Here is a 20326-nt window from a genome sequence, read left to right on the forward strand (position 1 = left end):
CAAGTCTCAATAAATGTTAGTTGTTGTTATTTCACTACATGTGTAGAATAACATAAAATGTGGTTTTGTTCAGTACATGCCTAATTACCTTGGAAGGAAAAGTCTATCTGCTGCTTTGTTGCTAGGGAAATAAAAATTTCAACAACAGACTGGTTGAATAAAACATTTTCAGGGATTTAGAGACTTGCATTCTTAACTTACATGCTACTAGAAATAACTGTAATTGAATAATTTTTTTCTCCTCCCAAAGTTTCTATTTTTGAAATGCTACACAACCATAACATTTTTAAAAAGCTTTTCCTTCTCTTTATTATTGCAATAAAAATCTTCTCAAATAAATGTAAGATAGTATAGTGTTAATTAACCTCATGTATGGAGAAAGAATGATTTTATTTCCATTGGAAGTTATACTAGCTTAAAATACAGTTTACAGCTATAATCTTCTTTACTTATCCAAATATAAGCACAAAGTGAAAAGCATTTGATTGAAGTTGCAAAATTTATCAAGTCCCATCACACTCCTGTTTTGATTAGAAATAATAATACATCCCAAATATATAGCAAATTAACAAGAGGATTATTCTTAAGTAGTTACATTCATTTCTATAGCTATTACCATAGAGTTTATTGCCATAACCCAAACCACACTACCCTTACACTCTACAATATAATGGCCACCAGCCACATCTGGCTATTTAAATTAAAAATAATTAAAATAAAACAAAAAAAACTCAGTTCCCCAGTCACACAAGTCACATTTCAAGTGCTCAATAACAAGAGATATAGAACATTTCCATCATCACAGAAAGTTCTATTGCAGAGTGCAATTGTTGCATTAACCAATTGTCAGCCGGAAACATTGAATTTTATATCTGTGCTCTTTTGAGAGCTGTTTCAGAGTGGCTAGTACTTTTCCCTATAATGCTTTCCATCTTTGTAGATGACATAGTTGATGAACTGGAAAGTGTCCTCATGGGGTCCATGAGTAGCTCTCAATCTGCAGAAAGCTGGTCACAACAGATAGCTTCAGTTCAGTGTTGGCCCCTGGGGTAGAACTCAATTAAAAATAACTTTGCACCTGCTTATTTGCTGAACACAACTAAGTGAGAGAAATGCGCTTCTGCACCATTCCCAGAGTCCACTCACCCAGACACTCAACTATCTCTCCTCTGCCCATCTCACACACCTGGGCTGCTTTCCCTAAAAAGGTTTGGGAGATAAATTGTGCCATATTGCTGAAATGTCAAATTTTTGAATTATACAGGATGCTTCTTCAAGTCAGCCAGTTTCTTTTTCAAGAAATTAAAACACCAGCTTAGTACATGTCAGCTCATTTTCAGAAATGAGCTACCTTGATCAGGCCCTAGGTGCTGCAGGTATGTTGAGGACACAGGACTGGATGAGGCTGCGGACATTTTGCAATTGAAATACAAGCCTGGGGGATCCCTGGGTGGCTCAGCGGGCCCCTGCTTTCATCAGAAGGCATGATCCTGGAGACCTGGGATTGAGTCCCGCATAGGGCTCCCTGCACGAAGCCTGCTTCTTCCTCTGCCTGTGTCTCTGCCTCTCTCTCTGTCTCTGTGTCATAAGTAAGTAAGTAAATAAATAAATAAATAAATAAATAAATAAATAAATAAATAAAATCTTTTTAAAAAATGAAATACAAGCCTGGATCAGAAAAGGTGGGGATTTTGAACCTCCAAAATGTAACATGAGCATATGAGATAACAGAGGGAGGGATTAGAGGCAGAGTGGTTTCTAAAGGGCCATGCAAGTCCACCAAGATAAATTTCCCACAGGGCCAAGGCAGCTGCAGACATCACGCTCCTTGGCAAGCTTCTGCATTGGCCTTTTATCTATGGGAAGGAATTCAGCAAAGTGATGTATAGATAAGCCTGTGGGTGATGATATTCAGTATGACAGGTGGGGAAACCATCAGCTTACAATGGTCTGTGTGGGATTCAACCAGATACCACTGGAGTCAGCAGCTGCTTCATTGCTCTGCTGTAGGATACTGAGACATCCAGTTCAGCTTTTGGAATATCCTGGGACTTTGACAGGCTGTGCATTAATAAGAAACATTTGGTTAGTTAGGGGGAATTTCCCTGTTCTTTGTTCCACAAAAGTGTTTCTGCAGGTATAAATAAAAATGGGGATTCTTTTAATAAATGTGTAAAAACAGAAAAAAAAAAAAAAAAACAACTTGCATTGCTCAGAGGTGAGCACATAGCAGCACTGACCAAAGGATACCCTCACTCTCCCAGGCTTAGCCTGCCAAGCCTGGGAATATCCTGGGCTTTAACCCAAGCTTACAGGACTGCTTATTTCATGACATACAGTAAAATCAAAGCCATCATGTGCACAGGACTATTTCAGGAACAATTAATTCCAAGGGAGATGTAGTTGGAGGCTGCTGAGTGTGAATTCAGAATAGGACTAGTATGTTACAGGGTTCAATGACATAATGGAGTCCAGATCTGATCATTCACAGGGCTTTGTTCTTTTAGAGAAAGAGTCTGACTTTGGACCTATTGCATAGGTACCTGTAATAATGCCGTCTTACCCAGAAAAACCCGTGTCTTCATATCTTGAAGGAATATTCATATTCCACTTCATTTACTTGACTTTCTGTTCACCATGGTAAAAGACTCTTAATCCAGCCTGTAGGAATTCCCTGACCTGCTATCCATTTGGGGACAGACTACTGCCTGTGATTCTACTGGGGAAATGAATTTATATATCTGAAGTTACTCAACAATACTTTGGATAAACATAATCCTGCTCACAAATGCCTACTTAGTATGAGGACACATTCAAGACATCTCCCCCCAAAACCACCAAAGAGAGATTTTATTCTTGTCCTTGTGTTTTGATTGTATATCAATCAGGGAAGCGTAAGAAAGATTAAGGGTGCCTGAGCCTGCCCCCTACTTCAGCTGCAGGCTAACCCTGTGGAGGATATCCTTAGCAGTTCTCCCAACCCACCTGGGCAGTGTTGACTGCCCATGTGTCTAATTGCATGAACAACCTGAAGAACATAGCCTACTTTAACTGTGGCTATCTGAGAGTAAAATTTCTGCTACAATAATAAAATAATGAGACATGAAAAAATGAGACATGAAGGAGTGGTCAATGATGAAAAGAAAGCAACAGGAAAGGCTTCCTTTATCTTTTGAGATAATAACCTCATAGCAAATCCGTCCTTCTCCAGATAGGTCTCTTCCATTGCCCTCCTGTCCCTCAACTTCATGAGAAATATGTTATCATTCTCCTTAGTTTACCACAAAAACCCAGAAAACAGATCTTCAGCTTCTCTAGATGCCTCCTCTGTAAAAGAACTCTCTCTCTACACATTCCTGTCTCCCTTGACGACCTCCAGTAAAAACCACACCCAACAGCTTTGTAGGTTTGGGATCAGATGAATCAGGAAAATGGAGGATTCTTAATACCTGAGTGTTCTTCATGAGATCTTCCTCTTAAGGTCTGGGTTACATATCTAGGAACTTCTGAGAAATATTGGGGCTGCTTCTCATTTTTCAGATTTCTCTATTCCTAGACGACCCTTGTGATATGTAAAATAATGGTCCCCAAAGATGTCCAAGTACTAATGTCTGGAACTTGTAACTGTCTTACCTTACAAGGAAAGGATCTTTATAGATATGGTTAAGTTGTGATGGTTTCCCTGGATTTTTCTGGAACCAATCTAATCACAGAAGTCCTTATAAATTACAGAAAGAAGTAAGGGAATCCATATCACAGAAGGAGATGTACTGCAGCATAAGTTGGAGTGATTTGGGGCCATAATGTAAAAATGTGGGTGACCTCTAGAAATTGGAAAAGGCAAGGAACGGATTCTTTCCTAGAGCCTCCAGAAAGAAGACAGCCTCAATAATACCTTTATTTTAGGGTTTCTAACCTCCAGAACTGAAAGATAACAGATTCATGTTGTTTTAAGCCACTAATTTTGTGGTAATTTGTTACAGCAGCAATAGGAAGTTAATATGAGATTAGAAATGTTTGGTTTGGCAACATAGCAATATTATGAATAAGAATCTATATACAATTTTTATTCTTGGGCAGCCCCAGTGGTGCAGCGATTTAGCTCCCTGCAGCCCAGAATGTGATCCTGGAGATCCAGGATCGAGTCCCGCATCAGGTTCCCTGCATGTAGCCTGCTTCCCTCTGCTTGTGTCTCTGCCTCTCACTCTCTCTGTGTCTCAATAAATGGATAAAATCTTAAAAAAAAAAATCTTATTCTTTGTGTCCATTTACCACATAATGAAATTATTATATACATCATTAAATATTTAGTATATAGACTTGTTTTAGTTTTTAAAATTATAATGCTAAACTTTGCATGGATAAGATACAAGTCTCCATGATACAGCAAAGCTGTACATGACCCTGAATTGAGAGCCAGAAGATCCTGATTCTAGTGCCGTCACTGTCACTTAAGTGTGACCTGTGAAGTATTTCTGAGCCTTCTAGCTTTAACAGTTCTTAACTAAACTGGAAATATTAATTAAGTCTGAGTAGAGAATAAAAACAAAACAAAACAAAACAACAACAACAACAAAACCCTCAGTTTTTGATTCTTGTGATTCATACAAGAGGTAATCAAGTAGCAGCTTTTGCTTTTAAATACCAAATTATAGTTATGGTCATTGGGAGAAATAAATGTACAGCAAGGTGTGCTGATTAAAGCATACTAGTGAGGATGCGTGGGTGGCTCAGCAGTTGAGCACCTGCCTTCGGCTCAGGTGGTGATCCCAGGATCCGGGATCAAGTCCCACATCGGGCTACCTGTGAAGAGCCTGCCTCTCCCACTGCCTGTGTCTCTGCCTCTCACTCTAGTCTGTGCCTCTCATAAATAAATAAATAAATCTTTTTTTTTTAAAGCATACTAGTGAAACTTCAGGATGTGCTATCAGAACCAGTAAAGCAAAGAGCTAAAAGGAAATCTTAATGTTGCCTTATTTCCAGACCTCTTCACACCCTCAAATATGCTCTTAAAATCTCTGCCAAAGACAATTAGAAATATGTAAATTTTTCCTATTAAAAAAAAAAAAAGAAGGAAGAAAGGAAAAGAGGGAGAAAGAAAAGAGACATGATTTATTTTGAGTCTCCTCTCACTACACTAAATTCATCCAAGGCAAAAAAGAGAGATCTAATTCAGCATATTCTGAATAGTGACTGTAAACAGAGGTGATGCCAACCCACCACCAACAATTGCCCTCAGTATAGCATCCACCCCCTAAGCCCATGTGCACACTGGCGCAGACCTTGACCCCTGGATGTGACAATGTCAAAATCAGGCTGAGCCATCACTGCCTTTCATCTCCCTGCCAGAATAATTGCTGCAAGGACTCAGGTTGGCCCTATTAAAAGTGTCCCCTAGGGTTTCAAAATGGAAGCCAGGAAACATGTACATCCTTTCCACTTTGGCGGTGACTTGTGAGGAAGTGAACCCACTGTGTGAGTACCCCGCTTCAGTCTCAAGGAAAAGGCAAGAGCAGATGAAGCAGTCAAAAGGTATGGAGCCTCTACTTTCAGTTACTGCCAACTAAAACCCTGTTTTCCCCCTACCCATAGTCAGTAAAACTGTGTTTTGACAGGCTGCACTCTGTCTTCACCACTGGTGTCCAAGGAATTGGAACTATTACTGAATCAGCCCCAGTGGATGAAACACATCAGGTTATAAGGTATCAGTGTGGTATTCTTCCTCACCAAGTTCTTCCTTTTTTCCCACCTGCAGTGGCAACAATGTTATACACACCACCTGCAATCAGCTCCCAGTGCTTGTGGCTTTGGAATAAATGACTCATCAGAAGTTTCAGCTATGGTATTAGGGCAGTAATAACTTCTCAAGCCCACCAGTATTGAGGTACAATGGTGTCCTCAAGAGCCAGCTTAGTTTTTAAGAATCCACGGGATTGTGGTCAAAGACCCACATGTTATTTGGTGAATATATTCTGTGTATTCACTTTTTACTGGAGATAAGGAAGGTACAAGTGGTTGATCTAGAACAGGATTCAGGTATTGCTTCTTTTTTTTTTTTAAGATTTTATTTATTTATTTATTTATTTATTTATTATTTATTTATTTACTCACTCATGAGAGACGCACAGAGAGAGAGGCAGAGACACAGGCAGAGGGAAAAGCAGGCTCCATGCAGGGAGCCCGATGTGGGACTTGATCCCAGGACCCCGGGATCATGACCTGAGCCAAAGGCAATCCCTCAACCACTGAGCCACCCAAGAATCCCAGGTATTGCCAACTTCTTTAGAAGAAAATATTGTAATAATCCATTAATATATCTAAGACCAACTCATTTCATTATGCTTTTCTAGAAGATTGGGAATTTAGCATGCATTTATTTTTTTTTCTCCATATCCCTCATCTTTCCAGGTTTTTGTCATTAAAATAGACATGATTAAGATTGGAGACAATTACTAATATTTGAAAGAAAACCTTAATGTAAGTGTATGGAAAAATTTCCAACCTAGGAGTTCCTATTTCACAAAATAGATTTACAACTGAGGATATGTCATCTAAAGATATTTTAGAGCAGAAACGCTATGACATCTTGCATTATTTTAATGCCTCTCTACCTGGAGCACAAAGATAGAACCAGAGGAGTAGTGGAGGCCTTTTCTCAGTAAACTTGTTATAAAGACAAAATTCACCATCACATAAATCCATGAATCAAGGGTCACCTACTGGGACTTATCTTGACTTAGCTTTCAGAATGCTTAGAGTTTCTGTGTTTGGAAATCCCCAGAGGTACTTCTAGAATGAAACAATAAATGTGAACTCACTTAAAATGACTAGGAAACTTGTGTTGATTTAAGAATCATATAGACATGCTTGCACGAGTTCAGAGGTAATTCAGATCACTTCCTTGTACTTCACCATCTCTCTGCTCTGGCTACTTGCTCTGACTCAGGGGTAAGAGGTTAAGAGGGCAGTCAGAGCCTATCCTTGTGCTTCTCTCCTCTCCTCTGGGGACCTGCCATGCTGGACCATCAGAGGGTACACTCAGGGAATTCTTGTTTGAATGTGTACTTCTGCTTCATGCTGTGTTCTTCCAGTGAGATTCAGCTGTTCCACCATTAGCCAAACCAAGCAGACAGAGCCTCAGCGCACAACATAGCTAGCACGCAAAAGAGCTCAGCTGAAAAGGAAGATGCATATTGTCCACTCCAATAAACAAAGTCACACACCAATGACAGGGGGCTAGGGCGAGGTGGGAGGGGAAATGCCAGGGACATAAGCACATATTATACCAATCGGTCCTTAAAGAAATGACTTTTCCCTGATTTCTCATTTTTAAGGACTGCTTTCAATTTGGAAGAAAAGGCTCCAGAGGAGCCTGAGAAAATGGCACAGCAAGGAGCAGAAAAAGTGTCACCTTAGTCAGTGAGTCATGGGTTCCACTGCTGTGGCTCATCTTCTAAGCAGGATCTGAAACTTTCTACAGATCTCCCTTGCAATTCATGATTTTAAAAAATACATATCTTGAGAAAATAGGAGCTTGAACCCCATCAGATTTCAGGTTTTCTTGCATCCTCTTATAATATGGATGCAGGCAGAAGACCTTCCTTTCATGTGAAAGGAGTGGGTTCCTGGGAAAAATTTCCTCCCCTGGACCAGATTTTCTGGGCACTGCAATGTTTAAAGGAACAAGGCTACAATCCATTTAAAGAGGACTTGTATCATCTGGTGGGGTACAAAGGACATCATCATCTCTAGGCAAGAAGATAATGTGATTTATTTTGAAAAGACAAAATGAGGTCCTGTTAGAGAATGAAAAATAACCTACATTTCAGAACAACTCCATTCTATCTAAAATTTCCATATGATTGTCAATTTATTTGCTGTCTCTTCATATACCCACCACTCTTTCAGCCAGGACTTGTGAAAACTTTTCTGGCATTAGGTCATGTGAGACTGAGACTCAGAAAGTGTGATAAGTGGTGATATTGTGGCAAAAAAAAGTACCTTTTTTACAGATGTGTTAATTTTTGTTTTCATGGCTTTGTAACCCACAAGTGTTGTCTAGGTGACCCATCACGATGTTTTAAGGCTGACAGATTTGGACCATCTTCAAATCCACTGTTTTTTTGTACACCCATTAAGCTAAAGTGGTCTGAGTCTAGTTGGCATGCCAGGTTGCTAATTAGTATTAACATTGTCCCAGAACAGTCTGTATATAGGTGTAACTCAGACACTGTCCCTTGCAAAGGAGATGACCAGCATTTCAACAGTATGTCTTCCTGACTCTTACTTCACCTGGGTCACTGGGAGCCAAGACTCTTCCGCATCTACTACTCTATAGCGATAAATACAGGCCACATTCAATTTAAGGTGATTTATTATATCCTGGTAAATGACAATGATAAGTTTTAAAATAAAAATTCTTTTTCTTTTGGAAAAAAACTTGGATTCCAGAGTTTCCCCTTCATGATCTCATTTTGCTATTCATTATGCGAAAAGGAAATGCATCGACCATCATTGCATTTGCAATGATATCTCAGTAATACTGTACCACTTCATAAATGTGTGAGAAACTGATAAAATATAAAGTGCTTTTCAATTATTTATGTTTCCAGGAGCTATAAGTTGTCTAACTTAAAAATGAGGTATGATATGTTTGGGCCAAATATTGTTAGGCAATGAAAAATATCCATCGAACAAAGGAAATAAATGGGATCCTGATCTCCTCAGTAAGAACCACTGAGAAGCAGCCTCCTGCTGGGGGCAAAATTTACTTGGCTGCATTATTAGTAGGAAACAAAACCCAATGTGGCAACACTAAAATGTTAAAACTTGGCCCAGTTGCCTGTTCCTGAACCATCTGTGGTTCCTCAGTGTTCTCTCCAATAGGAGAAATGATCCTTATGTTAGAATGAGGTTTCCAAATACCTTGGAATTCATCTGCAGTACTTCATTTGCTCTTGGGCAAGAACAGGGGATGGGGATATTCTTGTTACCCAGCCTGAAGAAATTGATAAACCACGGGAGAAAAACATTAAGGGCTGAGTTTGTGAAGCTGGCTCCAGTAACCAATTGATTCTGTTTTTGTACATTTAGGAATAATACAGAAGATAGGCTTTGAAACATGATTCATACCAAATGAATATTTAAAGGTTTAAAACCTATGCTAGCAAGTTGTTTATAGATTTAAGCTGCCCCTTCTGTTAACAACATGAGATAATTTCAGTTTCTCTAGATCACTCCACGTAATACAGACTAAAGTGAATTTAATAGTCCAGTAAATTGACAATCAACAAAAAATATAACATGTAAAGATTTAATAGGCAAAGTTTTTTTTTAAGGACTGTAAGATATGTGACTAACAATATAAATCCCTGCAGTGTAAATGAGAAAGACATTTATATTCAAGGTCGTGAAACTTGGGAGAAAATATCATGTATTTCTTGATATCTCTTCTCTGTGTGGCTTGTGACATTCAAATGTGAGTCTAATTTAGGTTCTGAACCAAGTGGAGAAGAATTCTATGGTCTATCTTTGAAATAAATGGTCAATATATTAATTAACCCATCAAATAACAATCAGAATATGCCATGATCTTTGCTATTTTGGTTGGCACCTGAGTAAACACATTGTTAAACCAAGGACGAGATGATGTAAAATGATTTTTCTATAAGCACACTTTCTTCTTAGACTCTCAGATTCAGGCTGTTTCATGTGCCCATATGTGTACTTGGGCACAGATGATGTGAAGAATTATGAGTGGTGAGTATTTTTATAAGTAGATATCATCATAAGCCTTGAGAATAAGCATAAGATGGGAATTATTTCTGGAAAAACAGCCAATTAAAAGGGTGGAAAATTAAGTAAGAAATTCATTCCATTCAGCAAAGAGAACTGTACTTATATAAGCTGCTTCTTCTGGTGCCATAGGCTAAACTAAAGTAGTTTACCAAACTCTTATCATTTGATGAAAGAATTAATTAATTTTGTCCTAAGAACAATACTTAGTTAATTATTCCTCTTAATATAAAATATGACTTTTTTAAAATTAAAGGACATAATAGATAGCAGTGGGAAACAGAGGTGTATGCCTAAAGGTGGTGGCAGCAACACCCTTGAATCTGTCTTAATCCATTCAGGTGAGTGGCTTATAAATAGCAGACATTTATATCTCACAGTCCTGGAGTCAGGGAATTGTAAGATCAAGGCACTGACAGACTCAGTGTCTGCTGAGAGCCTGCTTCCTGGTTTATAGACAACTATCTTCTCATTATGACCTCACATGTTGGAAGGAGCCAGCTAGCTTTCTGGGATCTCTTTGATAAGGGTACAAATCCTATTCATGAGGGTTCTACTTTCATGAACTAAGCAGTTCTCAAAGAGCTCACTTCCAAATACCATGACCCTGGAGATTAGGATTTAACATACACATTTTGGGGGGACACATGCATTCAGTCTATAGCAGGCTCCTCATCCTGCTGTGCTTGATGACCTGAAACACCTTTAAAGGACTGATGCAGGGCACATCTGTGATTCAGTGTCACATCTTCTCTGTTCCCAGGCAAAGGCTGTAAACCCTCTGTCTGTCAAAGATAACTGAGGATGACAGAGATTTTCTCTAATTTTAAACATTTACCACTGTCATTTTCAGCCTCTTATTTGAGCCCCTTTTCTTCTTCAGAGTGACCTCAATAATCAGAATCAGAAACCTTCTAAGTCACTTAAGCTTTTCCTTTTATGGAAATAGGAAGGCATCTGATAACAGCTATCTAAATTTATTGCTTGATCACTTCACTAGAAATTAGATTAGAATAGATTCAATTAGATTAAATATAAATGTGCTGAACTACTGGGTATTTACCCTAAAGATACTGATGTAGTGAAACCCCAGGATATCTGCACCCCAATGTTCACAGCAGCAATGTCCACAAGAGCCAAACTGTGGGATTATGCATGATGTCCTTCCACAGATGAATGCATAAAGAAGGTGTTGTCTACATATACAATGGAATATTATTCAGCCATCAGAAAGGACAAATACCTGCCATTTGCTTCGATGTGGGTGGAACTGGAGGGTATCATGCTGAGTGAAGTAATCAATCGGAGAAGGACAATCATCATATGGTTTCCTCATGTGTGGAATATAAGAAATAGTGAACAGGATTATAAGGGAAAGGAGGTGAACTGAGTGGGAAAAATTAGAGAAGGACACAAACTATGAGAGACTCCTAAATATGGGAAATGAACAAAGAGTTGCAGAAGGAGAGGTGAGTAGGGGTTGGGATAACTAGGTGATGGGCAACAAGGAGGGCACTTGATGGGATGAGCACTGGATGTTATACTATATTCTGGCAAATAGAATTTAACTTAAAAAATGTAAAAGAGAAAAAGCATTTAGATTTGGGCTCTCTTTCTCAACTGTGGAATAATGAATTTTGTAATTGCTGGTGAAAGGAGTCTCAGGTATTTATAAGAAGTAGAAATATCCAAGGACACATGACAATGATTGACTTCTTACCCAAGAAGGACTAAAAATAAATTTTTATTCTTAATTTTTTTTACTTATTTTTATTGTGGTATAGTGGACATATAACCCTATGTTTTAGGTATGCAACATAATGATTTGATATTTGTATATATGGTGAAATGATCACCACAATAAGTCAGTATCCATCACCACACATAGAAGCTACTTGATTCTTATGAAGAGAACTTTTAAGAACTACTCTTTTAGTGACTTTCAAGGATACGATGCAGTATCATTAACTGTACAACCATGTTGGGCAATACAATGAGATAATAGAAAATATATATTGGTTCATCCCTAGTACCTGGCACAAAGCTCCAGAATTCTTGTATTTCTTGTAATTTCCTAAGTGATTAGAATAACAGGAGCATCTCTTGTTTTATTTATTTATTTTTTATTAATTATTTTATGTTTTTTAAGATTTTATTTATTTATTCATGAGAGACACAGAGAGAGAGAGAAGCAGAGACACAGGCAGAGGGAGAAAGAGGCTCCATGCAGGGAGCCTGACATGGGACTCGATCCCGGGTCTCTAGGATCAGGCCCTGGGCTGAAGGTGGCACTAAACCACTGAGCCACCTGGGCTGCCCTTTATTAATTATTTTTTTAAATTTCTATATATGTATATTTTTTATTGGAGTTCAATTTGCCAAATCTTCTTTATCCATTCATCTTTCGATAGACACCGAGGCTCCTTCCACAGTTTGGCTAGTGTGGACATTGCTGCTATAAACATTGGTGTGCAGGTGTCTAGGGTTTTCACCGCATCTGTATCTCTGGGGTAAATCCCCAGCAGTGCAATTGCTTGGTCATAGGGTAGCTCAATTTTTAACTCTTTGAGGAACCTCCACACAGTTTTCCAGAGTGGCTGTACCAGTCCACATTCCCACCAACAGTGCAAGAGGGTTCCCCTTTTTCCTCATCCTCTCCAACATTTGTTGTTTCCTCATTGTTGTTAATTTTCCCCATTCTCATTGGTGTGAGGCGGTATCTCATTGTGGTTTTGATTTGTATTTCCCTGATGGCAAGTGATGCGGAGCATTTTCTCATGTGCTTGTTGGCCATGTGTATGTCTTCTTTGGTGAAATTTCTGTTCATGTCTTCTGCCCATTTCATGATTGGATTGTTTGTTTCTTTGCTGTTGAGTTTAATACATTCTTTATAGATCTTGGATAATAGCCCTTTATCTGATAGGTCATTTGCAAATATCTTCTCCCATTCTGTAGGTTGTCTTTTAGTTTTGTTGACTATTTCTGTTGCTGTGCAGAAGCTTTTTACCTTGATGAAGTCCCAATAATTCATTTTTGCTTTTGTTTCCCTTGCCTTCATAGATGTATCATGCAAGAAGTTACTGTGGCCAAGTTGAAAAAGGTATTTATCGTCTGTGTTCTCCTCTAGGATTTTGAGGGATTCCTGTCTCACATTTAGATCTTTCATCCATTTTGACTTTATCTTTATGTATGGTGTCAGACAATGGTCTAGTTTCAATCTTCTGCACATGGCTGTCCAATTTCCCCAGCACCATTTATTGAAGAGACTGTCCTTTCTCCAGTGAATAGCCTTTCCTGCTTTGTTAAATATTACTTGAATGTAGAGTTGAGGGCCCATTTCTGGATTCTCTATTTTGTTCCATTGATCTATGTGTCTGTTTTTGTGCCAGTACCAGACTCTCTTGATGATCACAGCTTTGTAGTAGAACCTGAAATCTGGCATTGTGATGCCCTGGGCTCTGGTTTTCTTTTTCAGTAGTCCCCTGGCTATTCAGGGTCTTTGCTGATTCTACACAAATCTTAAGATAGTTTGTTCCAACTCTCTGAACAAAGTGCATGGTATTTTGATAGGGATTGCATTAAATGTGTAAATTGCCCTGGGTAACATTGACATTTTCACAATATTAATTCTGCCAATCCATGAGCATGGAATATTTTTCTATCATTTACCATTTCTTTCAGAAGTATTCTGTAGTTTTTAGGTTATATATCCTTTACCTCTTTGGTTAGGTTTATTCCTAGGTATCTTATGTTTTTGGGGACAATAGTAAATGGGATTGACTCCTTAATTTCTCTATCTTCAGTCTCATTGTTAGTGTATTGAAATACCACTGATTTATGGGCATTGATTTTGTATCCTATCACATTGATAAATTGCTGTATGAGTTCTAGCAATCTTGGGGTGGAGTCTTTTGAGTTTTCTAAGTACAGTATCATGTCATCTGCAAAGAGGGAGAGTTTGACTTCTTCTTTGCCAATTTGAACCCCGTGCCTTTTATTTCTTTTTGTGTTCTGATAGCTAATGCTAGGATGTCTAGTACTATGTTGAATAACAGCAGTGAGACTGGATATTCATGTTCCTGATCTTATGGGAAAGGCTCCCAGTGTTTCCCCATCGAGAATGATATTTGCTGTGGGCTTTTTGTAGATGGCTTTTAAGATGCTGAGGAATGTTACCTCTAACTCTACAATCTGAAGAGTTTCGATCAAGAATGGAAGCTGTATTTTGTCAAAGGTTTTCTTTGCATCTATTGAGAGGATCATATGGTTCTTGTTTTTCCTTCTGTTGATGTGATCTATCCTGTTGATTGTTTTATGAGTGTTGAACCAGCCTTGCATCCCGGAGATAAATCCCACTTGGTCATGGTGAATAATCTTCTTAATGTACTCTTGGATCCTATTGGCTAGTATCTTGTTGAGATATTTTGCATCTGTGCTCATGAGGGATATTCATGTATAATTCTCCTTTTTGGTGGGGTCTTTGTCTGGTTTTGGAATTAAGGTGATACTGACCTCACAGAACGAGTTTGGAAGTATTCCATCCCTTTCTATCCTTCAGACCACCTTTAGTAGAATAAGTATTATTTCTTCTTTAAACGTTTGATAGAATTCCCCTGGGAAGGCATCTGACCCAGGACTTTTGTGTCTTGGGAGGTTTTTGATGACTGCTTCAATGTCCTTCCTGGTTATTTTCCTGTTCAGATTTTCTATTTCTTCTTGTTCCAGTTATCGAGCTTGTGGTTTTCCAGAAATGCATCCATTTCTTCTAGATTGCCTAATTCATTGGCGTATAACACTTCATTATACGTTTCTAAAATTGTTTGTATTTCCTGGTATTGGTTGTGATCTCTCCTCTTTCATTCATGATTTTATTAATTTGAGTGTTTTTTCTTTTTGATAATTCTGGCTAAGGGTTTATCTATCTTATTAATTCTTTCAAAGAACCAACTCCTGGGTTTGTTGATCTCTTCTACAGTTCTTCTGGTCTCTATTTCATTGAGTTCTGCTCGAATCTTTATTATCTCTCCTCTTCTGCTTGATATGGGTTTTACTTTCTGTTCTTTCTCCAGTTCCTTTAGGTGAGAGGTTAGCTTGTGTAATGAGTTTTTTCCAATTTTTTGAGGGATGCTTGTATTGCGATATATTTCCCTCTTAGGACTGCTTTTGCTGTATCCCAAAGATTTTGAATGGTTGTATCTTCATTTTCATTAGTTTCCATGAACCTTTTTAATGCTTCTCTAATTTCCTGGTTGACCCTTTCATCTTTTAGCAGGATGCTCTTTAACCTCCACATGTTTGAGTTTCTTCCAAATTTCTTCTTGTGATTGAGTTCTAATTTCAAAGCATTGTGGTCTGAAAATATGCAGGGGAGAATCCCAATCTTTTGGTATTGGTTGAGACCTGATTTGTGACCCAGTATGTGATCTATTCTGGAGAAAGTTCCATGTGCACTTGAGAAGAATGTGTATTCAGTTGCATTCGAATGCAAAGTTCTGTATATATCTGTGAAATCCCTCTGGTCCAGTGTATCATGTAAAGCTCTTGTTTCTTTGGTGATGATGTTGTGCTTCAAAAATCTGTCATTTGCTCAAAGTGCCATGTTGAAGTCTCCTACTATTAGTGTATTATTAACTAAATATCTCTTTAGTTTGATTATTAATTGATTGATATCCTTTGCAGCTCCCTTATTAAGGGCATACCTATTCATGATTGTTAGGTCTTCTTGTTTCATAGACACTTTAAGTATGATATAGAGTTCCTCTTCATCTCTTACTACAGTCTTAGGGATAAACTTTAATGCATCTGATATGAGGACTGCTACCCCAGCTTTTTTTTTTTTTTTTTTTTTTTTTTTTTTTGAGGACCATTTAATAATAGGTATATATTTCTCCACTCTTTTATTTTCAGGCTGGAGGTGTCCTTAGGTCTAAAATGAGTCTTTTGTATACAGAAAATTGATGGATCTTGCTTTTTTATCCAGTGTGAATCCCTGTGTCTTTTGATGGCATCATTTAGCCCATTCATGTGAGTGCAACTATTGAAAGATATGAATTTAGTATTATCATAATACCTATTCACTCCCTGGTTTTGTGGATTATTTCTTTGGGCTTCCTCTTTCCTTTACAGGGTTCCCCTTAGTATGTCTTGCAGAGCTGGTTTGGTGGTCACATATTCTTTCAGTTTCTACCTATCTTGCAAGCTCTTTATCTCTCCTTTTATTCTGAATGACAGCCTTGCTGGATAAAATATTCTTGGCTGCATGTTCTTCTCATTTAGGACCCTGAATATATCCTGCCAGCCCTTTCTGGCCTGCCAGGTCTCTGTGGAGAGGTCTGCTGTTAATCTAATATTTCTCCCCATATAAGTTAGGGAACTCTTGTCTCTTGCTGCTTTAAGGATTTTCTCTTTATCTTTGGAATTTGCAAGTTTCATTATTAAATGTTGAGGAAATTAAATTATTAAATCTCCTGGATCTGAATGCCTGTTTCCCTCCCCAAATTAGGGAGGTTCTCAGCTATGATTTGTTCCAATGTGCTTTCTGATCCTCTGTCCCTTTTGGCACCCTCTAGAACCCCAATGAAATGTAGATTTTTCCTTCTGAGGCTGTCATTTATTTCCCTTAACCTTTCCTCTGGGTCTTTTAGTTGTTTTTCTTTTTTCTCAGCTCCATTCCTTGCCATCAACTTCATCTTCTATGTCACTCACTCTTTCTTCTACTTCATTAACCCTCATCTTTAGGACCTCCCGTTTGGATTGCATCTCATTTAATTATTTTTAATTTCAGCCTGATTAGATCTAAATTCTGCAGTCATGAAGTCTCTTGAATCCTTTATGCTTTTTTCCAGAGCCACCAGTAGCTTTATAATTGTGCTTCTGAATTGGCTTTCTGACATCGAATTATAATCCAAATTCTGTAACTCTGTGGCAGAGAGTACTGTTTCTGATTCTTTCTTTTGTGGTGGATTCTTCCTTCTAGTCATTTTGCTCAGTGCACAGTGGCTGTATGATTGGGCTGAGTCAAGAATATAACCATGACCTAAGTAAATTTCACCCTAGATGATTCTGATGAAGTTAGAGACCAGAAAATGAAAACAAAGATCAGAACAAAATAAATCAAAAGGACTACTAAAGTGAAAAACAAATTTTAAAACAAAGTAGTAAAAAATAAAAGGCCAAGAATCCCAAAGAAGAAGAGAAAAAAGAAAAAAGAAAAAAAGAAGAGAAAAGGAGTTTAATGTAGGTATTTTCTCCCAAAGTTGTTGCCCAGGACATGTGATTCCAGGGGCACCCTTTGAACCATCACAGCCCGCAGTCATTGAGAGCTTTAGCCCCAGTATCTACAACACTACAGAAAGCTTCAAGGAAAAATTCCTTCAGAAGACCCGCGAGAACCCAATGGTGCCCATAGGCTACCTGGGCACCTCACTGCCCTAACCTATGGCCTCTTCTGCTTCTACTGGAGTCAGAGCCACCACTCCCACCTATGATGCACACCTGGATTGCTGCCCAGGGCTTCACGGTCGCAGCCATCTTGCTGGGTCTGGCTGTATCTGTGATGAAGTCCTGATCCTGAGTCTGAGACCACCTGGCCTTGAAAGTTACGCAGAGATCACACCCAGTCCCAAGAGCAACCACCAGTCCTGCCACCTGACTTATTCTCTGGTCTCTCCTGACAAGCCCCTGTTTCAGCGGGGGACAAAGTGGCCAATTATGTAACTGACAGGTTTTTCCAAGAATCTCAAATTCGGTTGAGTTTGGGTGTACAGACTTTATTTGTGCCCCACTTTCTCCACTTCCTACTTAATAAACTGATCCACTTGTTAAAAAAAAAGAAGAAGAAGAAGAAGAAGAGAAAAAAGCAAAAGTAAAGAAGAAAAAAAGAGAAGAAAAAAGGGGGACTGGGAGATGGTGGTGGTGACGAAGTTGTAGTGGAGTGAAAATATAGCCTCCCTGAGGGGTCCTAGAGGGTGATCTTCTTGGTTTTGAGTGTATTAAGTTCTGTATGTTAGAAGATCCTCAGTCCTAAATTTATATAAACCAGAAATACTTATAAAGGGCCCCCAAATTGATCACCAAAACATAAGTGGGATAAAAGCGGGGGGAAGAATGAACCAGCAGAGTATTCCATTGGGTTCTGGGTGCATGCTGGTCATGTTTTAGAAGTTATTAACTTCTGCCATTGTAGAACAAAATGAGGAAGAGAAAACAAAAAACAAAAAACAAAAACCATATCTCATATATCTCCCAAAATTAAATTGAGTATGTTGAGGGAATTTAGAAGTGGAAAATATATCCAAGACATGTGATTGTAGAAATATGAAAGTCAGAAAGGAAGAAACTTAGAAATGAAGAGATGGTAAAATATTGTACTTATGGTGGAAAAAGAGAAAAAATATTGGAAATTTTGAGTCTGTTATAAAAAGTTTTACTGGAAAAGGGGAAAAATAATTTTAAAAAAGGAGGGGATCGGGCAGCCTGGGTGGCTCAGCGGTTTAGCGCCATCTTCAGGCCTGATCCTGGAGACCCGGGATCAAGTCCCACATCAGGCTCCTTGCATGGAGCCTGCTTCTCCTTCTGCCTGTGTCTCTGCCTCTCTCTTTCAATGTGTGTCTCTCATAAATAAATAAATAAAATCTTTTTAAAAAAAAAGGAGGGGACCCTCTAGTTCTATGTACTATACATCCTTCGACTTCCCTGGAGCTTTCCAGCGCTGCCTGATCAAGAACTTGCTCTTCCCCTGTCCTTCCAGCTGGTTTTCTGGGAGAGGGGCCTGCTGTGCTGATTCTCAGGTGTGTGTACCTGGGGGAGATGCCCTGCTGCCTCCCAGGTGCTGGGCTCAGTGGGAGGTGTTTACCCCGTCCCAGACACAAGGTGACACAAGGAGGAACAACATCACTGGTGGCGGCTGGCTCCCCAGTTCTGGAGTCAGCTCCATGCAGTAACTACCGCAGACTCCCAGTCCATACTGCCCTAGATGCTCCTGGAGTGGGAGCGCTGACCTGCACAGCTTGGGGGCACCTGGTGGCAGGGGAGTCCTCGCTGTTCTGTGCCCTCCCCACTTCCACCCATCCTGAGGGGAATGCAGGATCCTGGGCTGTGTCTGCCCGGCGCCCTGGGATCTGGGGCCTGTGCTGCTGGAATCTCGCTCCTGGGGCTGTGGCTCCTGAAGGCAGCAGGTTGCAGAACCCTTTGCCTGGAGCCCCTGCCTGACCCACCGGCTTCTCCCCAAGCCCCGCCAGCTATGTGCTCCAGCCCTTTACCAAGATTGGCTGCGGTGTGCAGTGTGCTCTCCTCCCAGCACCCATCCTCTATTAGTGACCCTACGAGACTGGAGGCGTCCCTGCCCCTTCTGCGGATCTGCCCAATTTCCCGGCTGAGCACTTCTCTGTCCGGGAAGAACCCATGTGGATTTTTTAAGGTATTTGCTTCTCCAGGGCTGGGCTTTACTGTCCTGAGACTCCCACTGCCCCCACTTAGCCCAGCTCCTCGCGCCCCCCCCCCCACTTGATTCTTTTTTATTTATTTTATTCCCGCCTTCCTACCTTGTTAGAAGTGAAAACCCTTCTCTCTGTAGCATTCCAGCCATTTTCTCTTTAAATCTCAGGTCAGATTCGTAGGTGTTCAGGAAGGTTTGAAAGTTATCCAGGTAAGTTAGGGGACCAGGTGAGTTGAGGACCCTACTCTTCTACCATCTTGCCCACCTTCCCTTAAAAATAAATCTTTAAAAGATAGTAGAAAATTCTGATTTTCTAAGTTTCTTCTCCAAAAATTCTTCTGCTTTCCATTTGAGGGTGAGTGAGAGATTGGCTCCTGGGTATGTAGTGCCAGGAGCTACATGGAGTAAAGGTGGGAACCAGCAGGTTGAGCCTTTCCATGAGTGTGACAGTAGCATTGTACCTACCCTCTCTTCATTCCAAGATTTCTGACTGCTATTCTTTCTGATACATTTCAAAACTGTTTGTACTATGTCTTGGAATTCATTCATTCATTCGGTGGATGCTAATTAAGTGTCCACCATATGCCAGACAATATTCTGGGTGTTTGTGAAACATCATTGAATAAAACAGACAAAAACCACTTCTGCTCTTATGAAGGTTATATTTTAACATGGAATAAGCAAACAGTAACAGCAAACATCACAATAGGCAAATTGTAGAGTATGTTAGGTGACAAGAGCTAAGGAAAAATGTATCAGTGTAATGTGCTCAAGGTTATCAGGACAAGGGGACAGGCATCTTTAAATAGGTGGTCCAGGGGCGGCTGAATGGCTCAGTGGTTGAGTGTCTGTCTTTAGCTCAGGTCATGATCTCAGGGTCCTGAGATTGAGTCCCATATTGGGCTCCCTGGAGGGAGCCTGCATCTCCCTCTGCCTAAGTCTCTGCCTCTCGTGAATAAATAAATAAAATATTTAAAAGATAAATAAATAAATAAATAGGTGGGTCAAAAAAAAAAAAAAAAGACTGGTACAGGATGGGCCTCATTGGAAGGGGGAATCGAGGAAGGACTTGATGAAGTCGAGGGGTTTGGCCAT

At 39.5% G+C, this 20326-nt stretch overlaps 1 pseudogene; it reads left to right on the forward strand.

Moving 5' to 3' along the window:
• Positions 1 to 5423: 5423 nt before the first annotated feature.
• LOC111094833 lies at positions 5424 to 17362 on the forward strand (annotated as a pseudogene).
• Positions 17363 to 20326: the final 2964 nt, after the last annotated feature.

This window comes from Canis lupus, chromosome 3 (genome assembly GCF_011100685.1).
Source record: "Canis lupus familiaris isolate Mischka breed German Shepherd chromosome 3, alternate assembly UU_Cfam_GSD_1.0, whole genome shotgun sequence".
Lineage (NCBI taxonomy): Eukaryota > Metazoa > Chordata > Mammalia > Carnivora > Canidae > Canis > Canis lupus.